Raw genomic sequence first — 20804 nt, 5'->3', positions numbered from 1 at the left:
ATATACCATGATTACCTTAACAGTAGTACCACATAACCAACCCAGAATCTATATACGTTATCCTGTATTTATTGGTGTTTGGAATGTTTGAGTCACATCATTGTTTCTTCAGTAGCAGTAGCGATAATCGTTTGGTGTGTAATAGCAAAAAGTTCTTGCAGGTCACTCTATGTCCTCTATTCTGTCATATTTCAGTTAAATAAGTTGCTTTTAATTTTTGGAGGATGAATCAAGTATAAGTTACACTAACACATCCTCTTTTTAAAGTTTTTTAATAATGTTCTTGCTATAGTTGTTACATATATATTGTTTTATGCTATAAAGATGATTTTCTCTTACTTCATCAAGAGCACTACACTCTAACAGGAAATGCTTTATGTCTTCTTTGCTAAGTGCACATAGAAAACACAGGTAATATCCTTTGTTACCCCTAAATTTTCCTTGTCATGTTGAAGCGTATACATTCTTGTCGCTAGCTTTGCTTTAAGTTAAGCTTTTTTTTATACTTCTTATACAGTATTTGCAGAGTTTTCTAGGTTTCATGAGTTTTTTTTACGGGGTTGTGTTTTACGTGTTTAAATTTCATTGCTGATTTTTCAAATTTTCCTTAGTTCCATGTCATTTCCAAAAAAAATCGAATTGCTTGTTTAACAATAACTTTCCATTTCTTTTTATAGTAAGAACAGTTTCTATCAGTTTTTCAGCCGTTGTTAGTTCATACTTTGAAAGAGCAGTCCTCAATCTACAAAAAAAAAAACGAATTTGATTGTTCCTTTGACATTACCAATTACCTTTCAAATTGTATAAATTTGAATTCAATACTGTATTTTTCTTGAATAACCGCAGTGAGCAGAAGCCTGTATAGGCTCTATTCCAAGCATGACCTATGCTGCAGCATTAGCTGTTCGTGTTGGTAGACCTTGTATTTGTCGACATATTTCAAGTTGAAGTCGCTTCAGTTTCTGCTCTCAATTTTTGGTTGCAACTCAATGTCCCGCAGTTAAAATGACATATTTGATCTTTCTACATGCTGTCGGACAAGCAATACATTGCGAAATATAACCATATAATGATACTGACAACATCTGTTATGACCTTTTTACGGCAATGATTAATTAAAAAAAATAATTGTAGACTAATAGTTTATCCATTTTTCTAAAAATATTAATATTTTTCACTTGCCAACTTAGTTACTACCGTAATTTGATTTGACGATGCAAGCCATAAGTGAATTTGAAAAGTGTTTTATAGTTTATACAATTTGTTTTATGTATATGGACATCAATACCATATGTGGAGTTCAAAACAGTCGTTCCCAAGTAACGTAAATATTTAAGGTAAAAATAGTAAGCTTCAAAACTATACTCTAGTTCAGTTTTTGATCAAAATTTGTGAGTCGACAAAACATATACACAGCTACTTTAGTACAAGTAATCTTGATGTACAGTTCTCAAGATGCATATCGAATGTACATCTGTAAAGCTGTATATTAACTGTACAGCTGTAAAGCTGTATATAAACTGTACATCTGTAAAGCTGTATATCAACTGTACAGCTGTTAAGCTGTATATAAACTGTACATCTGTAAAACTGTATATAAACTGTACAGTTGATATACAGTTTTACAGCTGTACAGTTTATATACAGCTTTACAGATGTACATTCGATATGCATCTTTAGAACTGTACATCAAGATTACTTGTACTATTGTAGCTGTGTAGTTGTAAGAAACCTATATAGTCAAGTATAAAATTAAACATATTTCGATATAACTATTAAATATTTATGATTATTCCTTTTAACATGTGCATTTACCACCATAATTTGAAAATTAGTAGTAGGCACTTGGTCATTTTCTTTATACACTCACAGGTACTTAGCGCTTGGACCCCATTTGTTTTTTGTTTTTTTGTTTTTTTGGCGTTTAATGATTTTGATTAAAATAATATTCTTTAATATTTCAAATTACTTTCACTTACTCAATGTGTTCTTGCAAAGTCTTTCCTTTCCGGTGATACAATAACAGTAGTTTATATATACTGCCCTCTATTCATATTTTCCATAAGGCAGTATATATATAAAAATTGAATATCGTACATCTGCTCGCCTCCTGCACATTTTATGAACCATATTTCCGTTAAATCATATAAAATCATATAATTATATGTCATATTTCAACTCAACCTTGATCCTTATCTCAGCCTTGGCATTCAAGAAGAGATGAGTATACTGTCTAAATCAAGGTTAAGTTCACCGATGATTATCATAACATTGCAAAAGGTATTAATTTAGGTTATCTTTGTAATCAGACTGTTGAAGAGAACCCTATATAAAGAGTTTTAGCGAGGGCTGTGATAATTTTGATATACTTAGTTCAGTAAATTAATTTATATGGATCATGAGCAACGAGGATAAACAATTATCTTTATGTTATTTAAAACGGTAGCTCATCTAAGTAAAATAGAAACCAACACTTCTTAGTTGGAGGGGGTCCAGAAGATTTAAAAAATAAATAAATTAAGTACTAAATCAACATTTACTCATTTTCTCTCATTATGTTTACTACATCTTTTTGTTGTTGTCGGGAGGGGGCATTTTTCTTATTATTGAAATCCATGAAATGAAAACAAATCATTATATTTTCTTTATTTGATCTGTAATATTCATTTATGCACGATTTATTGTAATTAATATGCTCCTTTTGGGTACTACTGTGTTAATCAAATACAGTATCTGTATCTATGGCACGCCATCTATTAGTTCTCTTAGATTATTCTACTGAATCGTGAACATAAAATATCTCTTATTATTTTTAGTAATGAGTGTATTTTCAGTACTTACAACTTACGACTCTCGTTAGCGCCGTGTATCACATAGGGCGCGAGTATTGTGAATAGAAAGGCATTTTTCAAAGGAGCCAAATATGCCAGCATTGTTTTACAACTGATTGGGTTTTGATGGCAGATCTTTGAATATTTCTGTTTAACCATTTACAACTTTTATAGACTTGGACGATTTAGAGCTCGCCATTTTGTATAGACACCTGTCTATTGTTTAAGACTTTATGTTGCCCTCTTAATGTCTTATCTTTCTTTTTGTCGTTGGGTTGCCGTCTCATTGACATATACCTCATCTCTCCCTTTATTCCTATTATGCGAATCGCTTCCAGTAGCGGCAATGTAAAATGTGCATCTTTACTAACACACGGAAAGTATTCTTTGACGTTTGATACGGTAGTGTTTAATTTTGATTTGCTTCAGGTACCAGTGTTTTTGTTGTCTACTATATCATTACATACTCTTATAAGAATATATGTATTTACTCGATCACCGCGCGCGGAAGTGTTTCATTTGAAAACTTATTTTGTTATAGTTCACACGAAACACATATCATACATATAAATTAGGCCTTTATCGCTCAACTGATGTTTTTGTTGCAAAATTCTGAACTTTACACCTTTGCTATATGTGGGACACCTGAGAAAAAAAGAGTTTGCTATGTATTTCCAGAACGTTCGATTTATATAATATCCGGAAATTCAGCTCCGTATGGAGTTCGGTTGGAAGATTTATTAAGTAAAATTTGGTCATCGTTTATCATTTTCGGTACCAAACTTGTATTACATCTCCAGTTTCCGGTGCATGTCAGAAATGGAGTGAAATAAAATAGTCCATTTTTTTCTGAATTTTTTTCTAGGCTCAATTTTTTCTGTTTGATTAAAAGTTTATGCTGAATTAAAACATCTATTTAGATTAAAAAAAATATTGCATCTATTTTGGGATATCAAACCAGGAAAGTGGAAGGATATCATGTTTACTGGAAGTGGTGCGGCCTAGTAAAAACAGCGAACAGAATGTAGAAAAAAGTAGTTTTGACTTCAGGGTTTCATAACTTTTTACTCTTCGTGGCATGAGGCACTTTTTTTCCCGTTAAATCACAATTTCACATTACTACATACATGATATGTATATGAAAAAAATTTTCTATGTAGCATTTTATTTTAAAAAAATTTCAAAGACCAGCTGTTTTGCATGTAAGCCTATGGAGCAGTCAATTACAAGACTGCAACCTTTCTTTTGGATATTTTATGAAATATTTTGCATCATAGTCATAGAAAAGGTAAGAATTTGTATTTATGCAAACATTTCTAGTCGTCAGTGAAATTGGGTTTCGGTAGATCAGTAGAATAACCTGTCTGACTGTCAGATTTAACAGTGACGTCTTTGAATGCTTTTATAAGTCAGCTTTAAATAATGAGAACTGGGACCCGTATAAGTAAAGTTCATGTTAATTGCGCACACCTATATAAGTTTTATTCTTTATAAGTATTTATACTAATATTATTACGTGAGATGAAATTCTCACTAGCCTATGGCTAATTTTTTACCCCAAAACAAAGGTACAAAATGAACAATGGTACATAAAAATGTAGGTATAAAAATGGCTTCAGCGTTGTGAATACCCTTAATTTCAAGACATCATAAGGGGACGACCATTTTATTATTGGGGAGGGGGAGGAGGATTTTGAAAATGAATTTCCTTGAAAATGAATATCCTATCCTTGGAAAAAAATAAGCATGTGTACAAACAGATGAAAAGGAATAGTCAATTCGCAAAAAATCCTCCTGCCCCCCCCCCCCCCCCCCCCCTCAGAAAATCAAATGGTCATCCTCTAACATGTCTAATTATTTGGACTAGTGGCCTGGGACATCCTGTTTTGAACGCTTTCATATATCAAATATTGTAGGGGTAAACTAGAATAGGAAGTGAGGGAATACCGAAATTTGTGTGCTGTTTTCGAATAACTTACATGTATCATATTTTTGATATAGTACTATGAAACTCAAATACAGTGTACTATTTTTGGGAGATTATATCAAAATTATAGAAAAATTTACCAGCTCTAACTCAAAATATGGACAATTTTGTTTTATGTTAAGGGGACCTATAATTCAGTTTGACAGCTTTAGGCATACTAATTTTGAACATTTTTCAACTGGACCAAATCATTACTTTACCTTAAAATTCATTACCCAGTATTTTTTTTTACATGTAATTTCATCCCCCTCCTTACTATTTTATGCATAAAATGTAAAGAAATGAATTTGGAAGATGTAAGAAAAAATACTTCGACTCCATACTGGGAGTGTTAACCAGATTAGCTGTTGCTTCTGATGCATCCATTTCATTGGCATGTCTTCTCCGAAATTAAAAATGAATTTATTGACACCACAACATTTATTTACTGAAAGTAAAATATGGAAAAGTCAGTATAAAATTATCAATACCCTCTCTCTCTCAATCTTCATCTATCTTAAATTTTTTTCTTTCAATAATTTGTTTTCGTTTTTTTTGTGTGTGCATGTAAGTGCTTTGTGTCAATTGTAGCTATGCCACTGAATTATGAGTCATGAAAAAAAGGGTACACCGCAAAACCCTACACACAAGTATAATGCATGTAGGCCGCAATTGTAAACTTATTTGCTGATTGTAGGATAAAATTGCATAGACCTTTACCTAGATGTAGTCCACTCGTCCATACCAGCTTCGTGTATATATATATTAACTTTTTCACTCCTATAAATATTGATGTAAGTGCGAAAAACTTGCATACAGCCATATAACAGTGTATAATATTTGGAGAATATACATTAATTAACAAGTTGCAACTTTTCGGCACAATTTCACCATGTTCACACTGAGGTAAATACATGTACTAATATATATATATACATGCACATGTATATATTGCTTCAGTTGTGACAATAATAGACACTGAAAACATTTTATAGTTTTAGATGTTTGTTTACCTGTTTACTATGATAAGATGGAAGTTTGTTCTTATTTTAAAAGGGGGGGGGGGGCATTCAGCATATATTTATTTGTGCATGTAGCGACAACTACTTGCAATGTACTGATTATTTTATCACAACTTTGTATAAGTTTTAATTATAAACTGATATAACCAGGGTACATATAATAGAATTAATTGTCATGTCTTTTTTCAGGACCTCCGATCCATGTAGTTCGGCATGTTTGTTAGCGGTGTTCATGAAGGGCCAGTATAACAAAGTATATCACTGGATTGAGCTCTCTGTCTAAGTGTATTACTAAAGTGTTTTGCATTGAGCTCAGTTCATTGTTATGCAAATGCATTCTTTTCTGAAATTAAGATTTGTAAACAGACAACGCACATCTATATATGAACTGTAAGGTAAGATGATTGAAACTGTCAACACAAGGAATTACTGAAGCAGCATCCACGTAACATAAATAGTTAAAGGGAAATTATTTTCATTTGAACCAAACATTTTCATCCAGATAGCCAAATAAAAAAAAACACATTGAAATATACCAAGCATTGCTACCTGCAATATGATGCTAGGTGGTTTTGTAACACTTTTTTAACCATCTGTACTGACTACTTAAGAGTCCTGAGTGCAAATGGTCATTCATTTATACATGTGTTTATTTATGTAAAAGGACGAAACTCACAAGGCCTAGTCGATTTCTAAAATTATCTTTCATTGTTCAACTTTTATCACTCATTCGTTAATTTCTTAATTTGTGTTAATGTTAATTACAGTACTATTCATTTTTATACAACAAAATTGTATCTTACTGGTTTCACTTATATTTTTATCCACATAAAAAAAAACATTGAAACAAGAATAATTTTGCAGAACCTTTTTCATTTCAAATACTAAAGAATCATAGTTCATATTTTTTTAAATCGACACTATTTGTCATAATTTATTTCTAGAAATAAAGAATCATAAACAAATAAAGTGGATTTACCATCTTATTAAAATCAATTTTATATTGGTAAAATATTATTTTATATAACAGCAACCAGGCCTTGGAGAGTCAAGGAAGCAGACATTTTCAAAGAAAGAATTTAAATAACACAACAGAAGTGTACTTCCTATCTCATCAAGCCCCAATTGTCATGCCAGGTATTGTCATTACTTAGAACTGTTTAGACGTTAGACATCTTCTAAGAAACAATTTCGAACATTTAAAGAAATATTTCACTAATGATACTGTGATGATCCTTAACTAATTTACATTTTTTGTTAAAAGTTCAAGACCAAAGTAAGAAATGACCACCACAATGGAACATAGATAGAAGCATACAAGAAGTACATACATACAGGTTCTCAGAAACCATCTCACATATTAAAATCACATCATGCAGAAATGCTCCTAATGTGTTCCTCTACTAATTTTGAGTTTGTGCTGCTATTCAAAAGTAAAAGTTGTGGAACATATTTTAACAGAATCATTTGGTAATCCATAAAAATAGTGTTTTCTCCATGACAATCTTGAACATTAAAACCAAATATTGAATAAACGACACTGCTATTTTTTAGTGTTTGGTACTGGTCTGACATTCAGGATGGCTGTCACTGTGGAACACAGTTTAACATACATGTAGATACATAGGAAAAAAACCCATAGAAAACTCTTTTTGTCGGAAAACACTACTATCCACACTGATATGTGTCCACACTTGTTGTTATAAAAAAAACATGTTTGACCTTATTTTTATTTATACTTTCGTCTATGTACATTTTCTTTAACGCTGAATGCGTATTCCGTAAGAAGAATTAAGCCAATGGGACATAATCAACTAGGAGAGGAAAAGTCGTCCTGTTTGTCATAAATTTTGGTACAAGAATTACGTACTGTGAGAAAACCTTCTAAGATGGTCTAAAACAGGACAAAGACAACTTTCAACGTTGGATTTAATAAGAGTAAATTCTGGTGCAATATTCATGATACATATTTTGGTACAGCTTGAATACTTAAATAGTAAATGATGAACAATTTCATTATTCCTTTTTTATAATTTTGAAATGATAACGGAATAATGGACGTACTTAATAGAAGTGTTCTGGACATGTGGAGCCGGATCTGCTTACCCTTACGGAGCACCTGAGATCACCCCCGATTTTTTGGTGGGGTTCGTGTTGTTCAGTCTTTAGTTTCTATGCTGTGTTTTGTATACTGTTGTTTGTCTTTTGGTCTTTTCCGCTTTTTGCCTTGGTGTTATCATATTTATTTCGACTTATGAGTTTGAATGTCCGTTTGGTATATTTTGCCTCTCCTAGGTACAACACGCCATCGAAATGTCTGCATGTTTTGTTGAAACAGTTTATCAAATGGTGTTTAGTTTCGTCTTGCACTGAAAACATAAATTAGTCAATTTGACCAATTTAATTGGTCATTTTGACTGTCCTCTAGATGACAATGCACTTTAATCATTTTGACTATGCTCTTTGTCATTTGACTAGATGGGTAGTCACATTTGACTGAGTAGGGTGGTAATTATGACTATGTTTGGAAGTCAAAATGACCATATGTTATACTCGTTATGACGAATTGGATTGTTCAATTGACTATGCACATTTGTCAGTTTGACAATTGAATGCAGTCCATATGACTTATCGAAATAGTCGAAAGTGACCATGTTGTTTAGTCAACATGATTACTGTGAATAGTCACGACTGTTAGACTGTTATTTTAATTTGTGTTGTGTTTTTTGTTCCACCAATTTACTTTGTGTGTGTTTCTATCCGTTTTGTACTTTTATGTTTCATTCTTCTGTTATTCTACTTTTTGTTGTTTCTCTTCCATAGGATTGACAAATTCATCTGGAATATAATATCATTAAAAATACCACAACAGCAAAAATAACATCAAAACCGTATAGGACCACAAAGTGCTCAATGTTCCAAACCTTCCTATATCTTCATGACTTTCATGTGTTACCATTACTCAGTGACATCTATTAAAGTCTAAAAATCAAATAAAGAAAATATATTTATTATAAACTCATTGTTAATTTGAAGTGTTTATTTCAGATATTTTTTCGGTATCAACTATGTCAGTGTAATAATCTCTCTGGTCAAAAATCTCTCAGCTGTGTTCATACAAATAGCAATGTCTTCATTTGCTTAAAAATATAATTATATCATTTGAGAAGCTAAAATATAACAATAAATAGGTATATCAGTCATGTTAAAAGTTAAAAGAAAAAACAAATTTTAAAATCTTTGATCTAGTGATTTTGTCACTCATTTTATACCATTATTTTGTAATGTAAGTTCCGGGATCTTGACAGCCACCCATCTTATACCACAACATTGTAATGTAAGCACCAGGATCTTGACAGCCACCCATCTTATACCACAACATTGTAATGTAAGCACCGGGATCTTGACAGCCACCCATCTTATACCACAACATTGTGATATAAGCACCAGGATCTTGACAGCCACCCATCTTATAACACAACATTGTAATGTAAGCACCAGGATCTTGACAGCCACCCATCTTATAACACAACATTGCAATGTAAGCACCAGGATCTTGACAGCCACCCATCTTATACCACACCATTGCAATGTAAGCACCAGGATCTTGACAGCCACCCATGTTATATCACAGCATTGTAATGTAAGCACCAGGATCTTGGCAGCTACCCTGAGGGTTTTTTTTTAATTCATTGTTGTGAATATCGATTGCAGTGTTTATTTTGAACAGTTTTTGATCAGGTGAAAAATAGATATCGCTAAATACTCTTTTCAATCGAAAATACGTTGTATGTGTATCAAAATTGATATCCCGTATACATATCTCCCTCTGTTTTGTATTGTCATTAATTTACGTCAACATGTGCCGATATATTACATTCATTACACTTCTTTTTCTCAAATTTAATTTTTGTAAGTTAGAATTAAAACAAATGTACATGATACTTACTTTAAACAATTGGTTTAATTGACAAAATAGCAGTTTCGTGCCTCCTGGTTTGTTTACATCTACACGATCTAGGGAACAAAGGGAACGCGAAAGAGTGCGCGTGAAAACCGATACTCTACACCACGTGGTGCTGTGACCACCTAACATAGTCATTTGACCATGCAGGTAGTCATAATGACTTGATGGGTAGTCATATATGCTGTTGACTACCTTTCGGCTAATATTTGACTAACTGAATAGTCATAGTGACTAATTTAAATTTTCAGTGTGATGAATTCGAGAAGACGGCGACGGACAGTATTGTTTGCAGAAGTGCATCGAGTGTAGTTTTTCAGCAATCATATGACATAATTGTATATATAAAAATAAGAAGATGTGGTATAATTGTCAATGAGACAACTATCCACCAGAGACCAAATGACGTAGAAGTTAGTTACTACAATGTATAGGTCACCGTACGGTATTCAACAATGATCAAACCCCATAACGCATAGCAAGCTGTAAAAGGCCCCGAAATGACAAATGTAAAACAATTCAAACGAGAAAACTAACGGCCTTATGTATGTACAAAACAATAAACGGAAAACAAATACGATATACAGCAACAAATGACAAACACTGAATTACAGGCTCCTGACTTGAGACAGCCACATATAGAATGTGGCGGGGTTAAACATGTTTGAGGGCGCCCATCCATCCCTAACCTGGGACAATGGTGTAACAGCACAACATAAGAACAAACTATAAAAATCAGTTGAAAAGGGCTTAACTTATCAGATAAAAACAAAGCACAAAACAACTTACAAAAACACTAATGACACAAAGTACGGATCAGAGTACTCCTAGTTACTGAAAGCTAGTTCAAAGCCAATAACAACTAATAAAAAATCATGTATCCAAGAACAAAATTAATATCAATCAGTACACATCCAACGTACAATGGATTTAGTGTGAAGACGCCATTAACAGTCAGAGAAAAACATGATCTTGTGCAATGCCAAAATATAGGTATCGACAGAAATAAACAAAATAAGCATGAAATAAAACTGAAGAATATTTTTTGTTGAATAAAATGACCAGAAAACATAGCATAATTGTCTCCATGAATTCCACCGTAGCTCCTGGTATTGCGGAGATAAATTCTGTATTCTTTACTCACTTGTAATATGGCCTGAAGTGAACCTGCTGTACCATGAGCCTTTGCTGAATGACCTTTTACTACGAAATCGTTATTTTTCATTAAATTTAACTCGAGCCAGTTGTCACCATTCGAGATGAAATTAGCAGCAAATTCATACAATCCTGATTTACCAACTGTAAAGACTCCAGAGCCTGCGTCATATCCTTTTCCTATATTTGTCACTACACGATCAAGTTTCAGTACAGAATTTGTACCTAGTGAAACGGATTTAGTCAAAGTTGCAAAGAAAGCTGGTTGCACACTCGGCTGACTGACTGTAAAAGATAAGGCGTTTATGTATTAATATATGTATACAGTCGCAGATTTATATATTCAACAATTTATTATTATATCTCTTGAGAGAAGAAGATTTTGCAGGTCACTCTTTAGAACTAAAGCAACTAATTCAAACTTTATTTTACCAAACGCTATTTCCTTTTTGATGTAAGTTTTTTTTATAACTATTCTCTTATATAAATTGTGCATAATAATAATAAAAATTAGCAGAAAAATACCTCTGGTTACAAATAAATATTTGCTCTGAGACCAATGAAATTAACTGCATTTTATTATTTACAAAGACTCTGATCTGTCACGTAAAGCAACACCAACAAATCAATCAATCATTTACGAAAAAGGAGATATAATGAGAATAAACATGGAATAAATAAGCATCTGCTTTTTTCACAGTTATCATGAACAGGCGTTTTCACCGTCGGAAAAAAAGTTTGATTAAAGTCAAACGGGGGCAAAGGAAAATCAACACTCAATGGTAAAAAGTGCTACAACGACTTCCCTGTCTGATTTTATTCGAACATTCGATTATAACAGGATTGGCCTACACTAATTTTGATTGCACTTATTATTATGACAAACGATAAGTAAATAAAAGAAAGTAAAACTAACCTGATTGCTGACACTTGACTTTCACCATGACATTGATTAAGTCTTCAAACACGTCATTTCCCGCAAAATACAGAAATAATATGAATGTTTTTTTTCTCTTATTACCTATAATCCATCATTGTGATATCAAGTCCACGTATCAAGTAGAATTTGCTGGACTTACCAATACTTGGAGGACAGGAACCTTGAACACCATATGTCGCCAGAATAGATACAAACAAGAGAACTACTATGATGGATGTCATATTGTTTCGGCTTTCTTTCTTTGCTGTTTTGCTTGAACTTTTATAAACTGGTGCTGTTTTACACGATACCAATAATTATGTTTCCAATAATGTCTAAATCGCGTGACTACTACAGGTGTTTATGCCGACAGTTATATACAATATATCGTACTCATAAACCAAAAAGCTTTTCAATGTAAAAATATTGGTGAATACACAGCCACGGGGACGTTAAATCCGATGCCTCGTGTAGAGAGTGTGTCACGCTCTCTGCACGTTAAGAACTCTTGCAACAACTCTTTCAGGGGACCGTAGGTGGCCTGTTGCAAGGCTAAATTGCTGTCCCTTTCCAATATATCCTCATTTTTCAGTGGTATTTCAAATTTCCCGCCTATCATAAAATATCATAAACGGTCGATTGAAAACATGTTTCGTTGAAAAACAAAGCATGAACTCGAAATTAATTACGATGAAATAAGACCTCTATACATAACATAAACAAACAAATATTTTATTATCCAATCACGGCGCCCATGATATGAACGAGTGGGATAATTAAGTCATTTGTACCATAAGTTTGAAGGTTTTCTGTTAAAAGGAAGACAACTCGGTTTTGTAAAATGTCCAGTCAATAATATTTGCAAATGCATGTAAACGTTTATGTACGTTTGTCACAAAAGTTTATTAGCCTTTACCAAGTCAGTGGTAGTATTTTGTTATATCTAAATGTTTTTTTTTTGTCCTGTAGGGAATACCAGTAAGATTAAAAGTCATGTCTTTATTAATCTCTGTTAAACTTATTCTAAACCTTTCAAAATTTGGGTCGATTTAGTGTTTAACATTGTTAAGACACTTTGTTTTGTTGCAAACGTTATGTTGAACTCTAGATGTTGGCTCACTACAACTTAAGTCCGATATTCATATTTTTGATTGACCTAGCCTTTATTGTCATAATCATGTGGTTTAATTATTCTTTTATATATAAATATATATATAGTCTCTGTTCTTTCTTTCACATAAACTTAAAAAAAAACAGTGTCGAAATGATTTGGAAGGAAAACCAAAATAAAGCAATAAACTTAACATTGCATTTTTGGGCTTGTTATTATTAAAAAAAAAGAATGATACTTTCCTTGTTGTTGTTTGTAAATAACCCTGGATGTCTATCAAAAATATTCTTTTTAGTATCTGTTTGTGGTTCCTTTAATATGATCTTGTTTTTAGTTTAAACTGTATTTTTATATTTATGAGTTGTGTTTCGTATATACTTTCACATTTTGTCTAGAGAAATTAGAATTAACATGCCTGCATCAGCGACGTAGTCGGTTTGCTTACATTTTACAAGTTCACAACGTAAAATATGCTGGAATTTCAGAAACAAGAATGGGAAATAGAGTAACCCCCCTCCCCCCCCCCCCCCCCCCCCAAAAAAAAAAATTAAATGTTCACGCAACTGCATTGTTTACAACATGTAAACCGCCTTTTTGTGCAGCAAAATACACTTTAAATAGTTTCAAAACTCTGCACAGTCTAACTCTACCTGTATTTGAAATTTGTAGACATCTTGTGGTTAGTCACGTTAGAATATTGAATCTTCTTCGTTTTAAGCATTCTGCATTAAGTTTCATCAGGAACTCTCTGAACCACGAAATTGAAAACGTTTCCACTTGTAATGGAATTAAATAACATACTGCACATGCATTCGTCTCCATGTTAACACAAATGCAGTTATTGATATTACCCTAGGAGGCAATAAATATCAAACAATATAAACAAAGATATTTTTATATAACTTGAAGTGTTCCGCAATTTATAGATTTATTAGTTCAGAAATAGATATGGTTAAATTTCTTATTTACTGCAGATAACAGAATGTTTGGCACAGGTAAGGAACCGATTATGCAGAATAAAGTCAATCAATGATATAATTTATTTTCAAAATTCGTTTTTGATAAAATGTCCTGTAGGGAATACCAGTAAGATTAAAAGTCATGTCTTTATTAATCTCTGTTAAACTTATTCTAAACCTTAAGACACTTTGTTTTGTTGCAAACGTTATGTTGAACTCTAGATGTTGGCTCACTACAACTTAAGTCCGATCATATTTTTGAACATATTGAACCTTCTCTAGAACTCGCTTTTTTGCCCAAAATTTTCTTTTTTATGCGTTAACTTTATCTAAATATATTTAGTTTCAACAATATTTATTCAGATAAATTATCACATAACAATATAATATACTTGAAATAAATATCTAGGATTCAGAAACAAGCAAAGTTGCTTTTACAAATCTGTCTCCTAGTATACAAATAATGCACTTATTGATCAAAACATAAGTATAAATGTTGGCATGCTCTGCAATAAATATATACATTTGAAAAAGGTGAAAAATGTAAAAGAAAAAAAAGAATAAAAATGAAATTTTGCAATGTTTACAGTGTGAAATGCTTGGGGTTCATTTTGGATGATGAAGCAGTAACATCAAGGGCTAAAACGTTTACTTTTGATAATGTATTTCTGCACCAAACTAAATAAAAGGCTATTCTGCTCGTCTAAGAGTACTGTTGAGCCAAAAAGTTGGTGTCAACTTGGACAGGAAGGACTGAAACGGAAGAAAAAAGTTCATGTCTTAAATCGGTGTATATTGGACAAGATAACAGGAAGTGAGAATTTGTTTCTAAATCACCACAAAGACAGTTTGGGGAGTCTACTAAATTACGAAGGAATAGGTGATAATTTAATGAACTCGAGTCCATTCTTAAGCGAGCATGAAGAATTTGTCTAAATAAATATATTTGAGAGAAGGTCCAAATTCCACGTTAGTTTACGAAGGTCGCAATAAATATATTTTACTGGTTCTTTAACGCAATGTGCACTTTTGTCGATGTTTGGCTTCCGTCGTTGTCCGTCGTCCGTTTTTTTTTTTTAATCTCATCTGAAACTAAACTGGGTCAGTACTTAACCTGGTCAGAATTGAAGGCTATCTATTGTATATTATATGAATTTATTTTATTTTAAATTATGTCCGTGATGACACTTACAAGTTACCATGTATATATAACTTCATATTCAGTGTATATAAAGTGCGAATCCAGTTAGTTCATTTTCACTGTTGTATGCGAGTATGTCTATTGTAGAATAAAGGATAATGGGAAAAACTGCGTTTGTTTACTTTTTGAAAATACAAAATAATAGATTTGAATGTATGTTTTAACAGAATTTCATTAGAATATAACTTTTTAATGTATAATAACAGGATTAAAGTCCAAAAAAAGTGTTATTTAAGCAGCAGAATCCATAATATTGATTACTGAATGCGATTCATTTTAACTGTAGATGCGATGAATTATCACTGTAAGTGCAATCATTTCTGATGTAGAATTTTTGGAAGTGCGATGAATTTTCATTGTCGTTTTATAAGATTATTCGACATACAACAACTGAAAATAGTTTTTAAATGACTTTAATATTGACGATATTTACAATTTGAAATGCAAGCTAATCGTAGATGCTTACTTGAATATCAACGGGTATAACCACGTTCATATCATGAATATTCAAATATTGTTGGTGAGTTTGCTATTAGCTTGTCATGGATCCGAAAATTTACTGAAGCAGTGAATATAACGTTTTTCTACGAAGAATATTCTTTGAAAAGTTTTATAACTCGCTTAAAAAAGCTTTGAACATTTGTCACGCCGTGTCATACATATTTCTATCGTATTGATAGGCTTTTGCACAACGAACAGAACAAGAATATACAACGAACGGTACTAAAGAAAGAAAACAAACTACAAAGAGAATGAATCGTACAGTGTCAAAATTCTGAGGTCAGTTTTTCAAGTAAATGTCTTCAAATTCAATTAAAACAACGGGTTTCTCATTCGTATTATGTACATGTATTTTAACAACAACAAAGCACAAAATACACGGTCGCATTTAGTGAAAGAGCCAACCAACTATGCTCTATTTGTAGTTTAATCAAGTTTGAGTTACACATAGTGTTTGTTTCGCGATGTTTACAAGTAATTTATAGACCTTTCTATTTAAAATAGTCACATGGTGTTCATGTAATATAAATGATATACAATGCTGCCAGGAGCAGTAAACTTTGTTTTCATAAACATTGAATACTTAACTGAACAGATAGTCAATTAGTTTTTGGTGTAAATACAAGAACGGTATATCTACCAACATTGCTTCGCGATGTAGCGATTAACGTCCGGAATCAACTGTATGGCGGTTAAACCCCGTGGTATAGAACCATTTAAACATGTAACAATAAACTGTTTTCAATATTTCTTTGTATTCTCACAATTGCGTATTGGCTTATTTGTAACACCGACTTATAAGAAATTCAAGCATATTTAAGGTGACTCGACTGTTGCTCGAACTTTCTTTACTGTATAAGATTTATACACAATGGCATGATAAATATCAATTATCCAGTCATCCAAGAGTCAATTGTTTGTGCAAGATGAAAACGTTTCCACTCAATCAATCGTGAAATGAAGATCGTTTTGTGAATCCTCTTTGTTATCTCAAATGCATCCATTAGAGCTATTTTCCTAACACTTGTAGTTTAAAGGTTTGGTTGGCTTGCTTGCTTTGTTTGTATAAACGTTTGCTCAATCTTAATTACAATGCTTAGGTCACATTTACACATTAAAGGCCAACCACACCTTTTAATTAGCAGGAATTAGGAAATTAGCTCTTATGAATTTAATATATTAGTATGCGATGTAGATTTAGACCGAAACAGAAACTTTGCTTTTCCGGTGACGTGGATTGGCTTAACTGTCCAAGATATATGTATTTAATGATGACGTGTCATAGGAAAGAATAAATTTTATCCTACATATAGATCAGGACAAATTATTTGAGAAAATAGAATTGACACTATTAGCAATAAATACCATGTGTAAGGAATTTATTGATATATTACCTCAGACTTTCACTCACTAAGTATGCATATATAATCAATCCTTCTGATTTCATAAATTTTGTAAGAGAGTCGGCTGCATTAAGACTTTATTAAATGAAATTTAATTAATTTCCTTCTGTGAAAATTCATCGCATATACAATAAAAATGAATCGCCCTACAGTGAAAATGAAAGGCTAGTATCATTATTCGACAGTAAACATGAATCGCATAACGAAAACAACATAGTTGAATTTGATTCAATATCAACAAGCTGAATAACAAAACCTGTTTTAAGTTAAACAACATTGATAATTATGTTAAAAGGTACATTTTTCTGCAAATGAAACTTAACTGTTACTTTTAAATCTCTTGCACGCTCTGTTCGTGAACTATTCTTAATATTTATCTATTTGTGTATCAATTTTGCACATGGATGGCTGTAGGCGCGATGAAAACCCGTCCGCATCTCATACCTATATCATGAATTTATAAAAACAGTACACATTATATATTATTTCTTATTTTATTCAAAAATCTTGAATTTGTCGTCTGTTTATTTATCATTCTACATCAGAAATTCATCACGGATACAGTAAAAATGAAATTTTAGGATTCGCACATTTCATACACTGATATTTCATGTTTGCTTTTTAATCGTATTATTGGTTCAGTAACATAGTTCGCACACAAACTGTTACTGCAATAAGCATCTTCATTTGAACCTTCAATCAGTCAAACAAAACTTGGTCTGATTGGTATAGTACGGTCCATATGTCATTCGAGGCAAAAAAAATCTGAAAAAGAACGCTGATTTTCTTTTCACTCTGAAAGAGTTTCAGAAATAATGCATTTCAATTTACGCCCACAGATGGTAATTGCTAACTTGGGACTCAGTTTGCTAAACGTTCAGTGGCAAGTATTTCATAAAAATGCAGCACAATAATATATTACACCATAAAGTTAATAGATGGCATCTGCTTAGAGAGTCGACTGGAATAAAGGGAGAGAATGTGGACTGACACAAGAAAAAGACGGTAACTTGCGTACTAGTACAATATTTGTATTGCAATAGGCCAACTAACTTTAAAAAAGGATCCCTTTTACGTGCAGAAAGACACTCTTCCAACACAGTGCATCAGATTGAACGTCTCTTTTCTGACCGGAAGTGACTATGTTTTTATACATCCTGTACAGTTAAACTGACGTCCCACCAGCATGTCCTCTTCAGTTTTCCCTGGTGCAGCATGAAACATTCTAGTCATTATTATTCAGGGCAACATATATGCTTGCTCTATTAATTATATTTTAGACTCACCACTACAGAGAAGGGTTGTGTCACATACTGTTCATAAAATTGTTTACTATTTTAGCACAGACATTTTAGATTGTTTATTTATTTATGATCCTGTGTATTGTACATACATTTTTGTAGTGTGTAGATAAATTTTAACCTCAAACTGCATGTTTTTAATGTTTAAATACAAATAACATATTATTGGTTGATCAGTGTTCTGGCAGGCTGTGTCCTTGTCATATCTGCAAGATGTCCCGATCAATGACCAGACATTATGCCAAATCCCTGTCAAAAAGTAATCTTCACTCTAATGATAGAGCTTCTCAATATAAATGTATACTTTGAATAAAACCAAAGTCTCTAAGAAAATAGATAAATGCAAGGAGGGGCATATAGAATTGGAGATGAAGCCAATTTAGTACTGCTGCAAATGAACTAGCAAAATTATAAATACAAAACATTCTTAGATCTTCTGACTTTCATGAGTCATATACTGAAGAGGGAAAAGACAACTCTAATCTTACAGTTTTTGCTTGTCTCAAAGTGTTGAATCGAAAAAATAATGGTCAAGCAGGTAGTCATCATACAATGAACATTAATGGTAGCCATATAGACATATTCATCGATGATATTTTTCACGAGCTTTGCTCGGCAATGAGACAGCAGTTCAGTTCTCAAGATAAAATTAATCAGACAATCTCATCACAGCTCCATGATCTCAAAGGAACAACCTCTACTTATATTCCAAATTGTTTTAAAGATAATGTCAAAAACTGCCCCCTCCATAAAGAGTACCTTATCTATAGCTAAAACTAATACATTATCTACTTGTACCAAGGAACAATGTTCCAATGATTTGATTTCTATACAGGAACAAGGTGCAACTGAAACTCAGGCAGTGATATTGATTAAAACCAGTGTTATCTGAGTTTATTGCTTGCGATAATTGTAACAACTGGTTACACTTTATTTATGCAGGGTAATATCCGACTCAGTTGACAAAACTTACAAGAACAATGGCTACATATGTGCTACATGCAATGCCGAACTGTTATAGTCTCCTTAAACTAATGAACACAAATAGTTGCTTAAATCCGCTTCATTTGGACTCAATCGTACCACATCTCCTTATTTTATATACAAAGATATATGTAATCTGAAAAAATTTGATGTGACACACAATTGATGCCGCTAAATATTCTCCCTCTCTCTAACTTTCATGGCGATCAGAATGTACGCACACATAGTACAGGGCGAACAATACAGATAAATCAACCATCTTTGAAAGCATATAACCCTGCAAAAAAAGAAGACCAATCTAAAAATAACACCAACCCTAGTTCTTTTGATACTGAAAATTCAACTGGTGCAAATCCGGACAATCATACCTTCACAGCACCAGTAAAGCAAAACGAGTAATATAAACCAACTCATAGTAACAAAAAACAACAAGCAAGATGAAAGATGCTGATAGTGGCCCTTTGAATAATCAGATAAAATATGATACTGTATTTAGAGAATGAGATAAAACAACTTAAAATGTCATAGACACATACACACAATTTGGAACTCAGGATTAAACTAATACCAATTGCAAAAATGAAAGCAGCAACTCAAGATATACACAGTCGATCACAATATACATGTGATTGGAACAGCAATTCCGGTACACACTGCTTTCATAGGGATTAATTGATTGAAAACATAATAAGAATGTTGAAGAATCAAACTATACAAAACATGAATATTAATACAGCAATGACCACTCAAATTGGTCTAAAGCTTAGAATGACATCGCCATGTGCTCCGTACGCACTACAATATCCATACCTTACCCTTTAGCATACCACTTCATAACAACATAACAACATAACTTACCAACAGCAACTAATACCAGCTAATATGGCTCATATTCATCAATCTGATTAAATCTACACTTTGCTTACAAGGAAGCCAAATGGTGTCTGCTGTAATTCAAACACCAGGTGGATTCCCTTTGCATACTGGATGTTCTCATGGTCAACCATTGATCAAAATCCAATACACTTGCACAATTTACGTCATTGGCAAGTGCGTCAACATAATCATTTATATCGCCACAACAAACTAATGTGTCACACTCAGCCTTCAACAATGATAACCGCCAAATCCCAACAATGCATAATATGTAAATAGACAATATACAAGTCAGGCAAGGAGCTACAATCAAACTACTACTTCTTACTTCCAAAACTACTTCATATTTGCCACGGATACAACTAAGTGAACACAGGTCATTTGTATCTCAGAAACGACCACTTGTGACACACACAAGCCATTGCTGTGAATAATAAACACCAAATATCTGTAGTTTACAGTAACAAGGTACATATGCAATATAAATTTCAAGTATGCAGTGATTCGCAGGGACAATATACTCTATACCTGCAAATGTAAATTCAATTGTAGAGAATTCTTAGCCTTCTTTCGATAATCACAAACAGGTGTTTAAAAAAACAATCCTCAAC

The 20804-nt window shown here is 32.6% G+C and overlaps 1 long non-coding RNA gene across 2 annotated transcripts; it reads right to left on the bottom strand.

Annotated features, from left to right (window-relative positions):
* Positions 1-439: 439 nt before the first annotated feature.
* LOC127730160 (uncharacterized) lies at positions 440-11915 on the bottom strand. 2 transcript variants are annotated; one of them, XR_007994983.1, is made up of 3 exons: positions 11855-11915; positions 10928-11223; positions 440-742 (listed from the first exon to the last, which is right to left on the bottom strand). It is a non-coding gene; the product is annotated as an uncharacterized LOC127730160 (long non-coding RNA). The 2 variants fall into 2 exon arrangements; XR_007994982.1 differs by lacking the exon at positions 440-742 and having other exon boundaries at positions 10810-11223.
* Between the last annotated feature and the right edge of the window lie 8889 nt (positions 11916-20804).

The sequence above is a fragment of the Mytilus californianus genome, unplaced genomic scaffold (assembly GCF_021869535.1).
Source record: "Mytilus californianus isolate M0D057914Y unplaced genomic scaffold, xbMytCali1.0.p SCAF_2, whole genome shotgun sequence".
NCBI lineage: Eukaryota > Metazoa > Mollusca > Bivalvia > Mytilida > Mytilidae > Mytilus > Mytilus californianus.
Note: the sequence above shows the minus strand (reverse complement) of the source record. Positions and strands in the feature narration are given on the sequence as shown.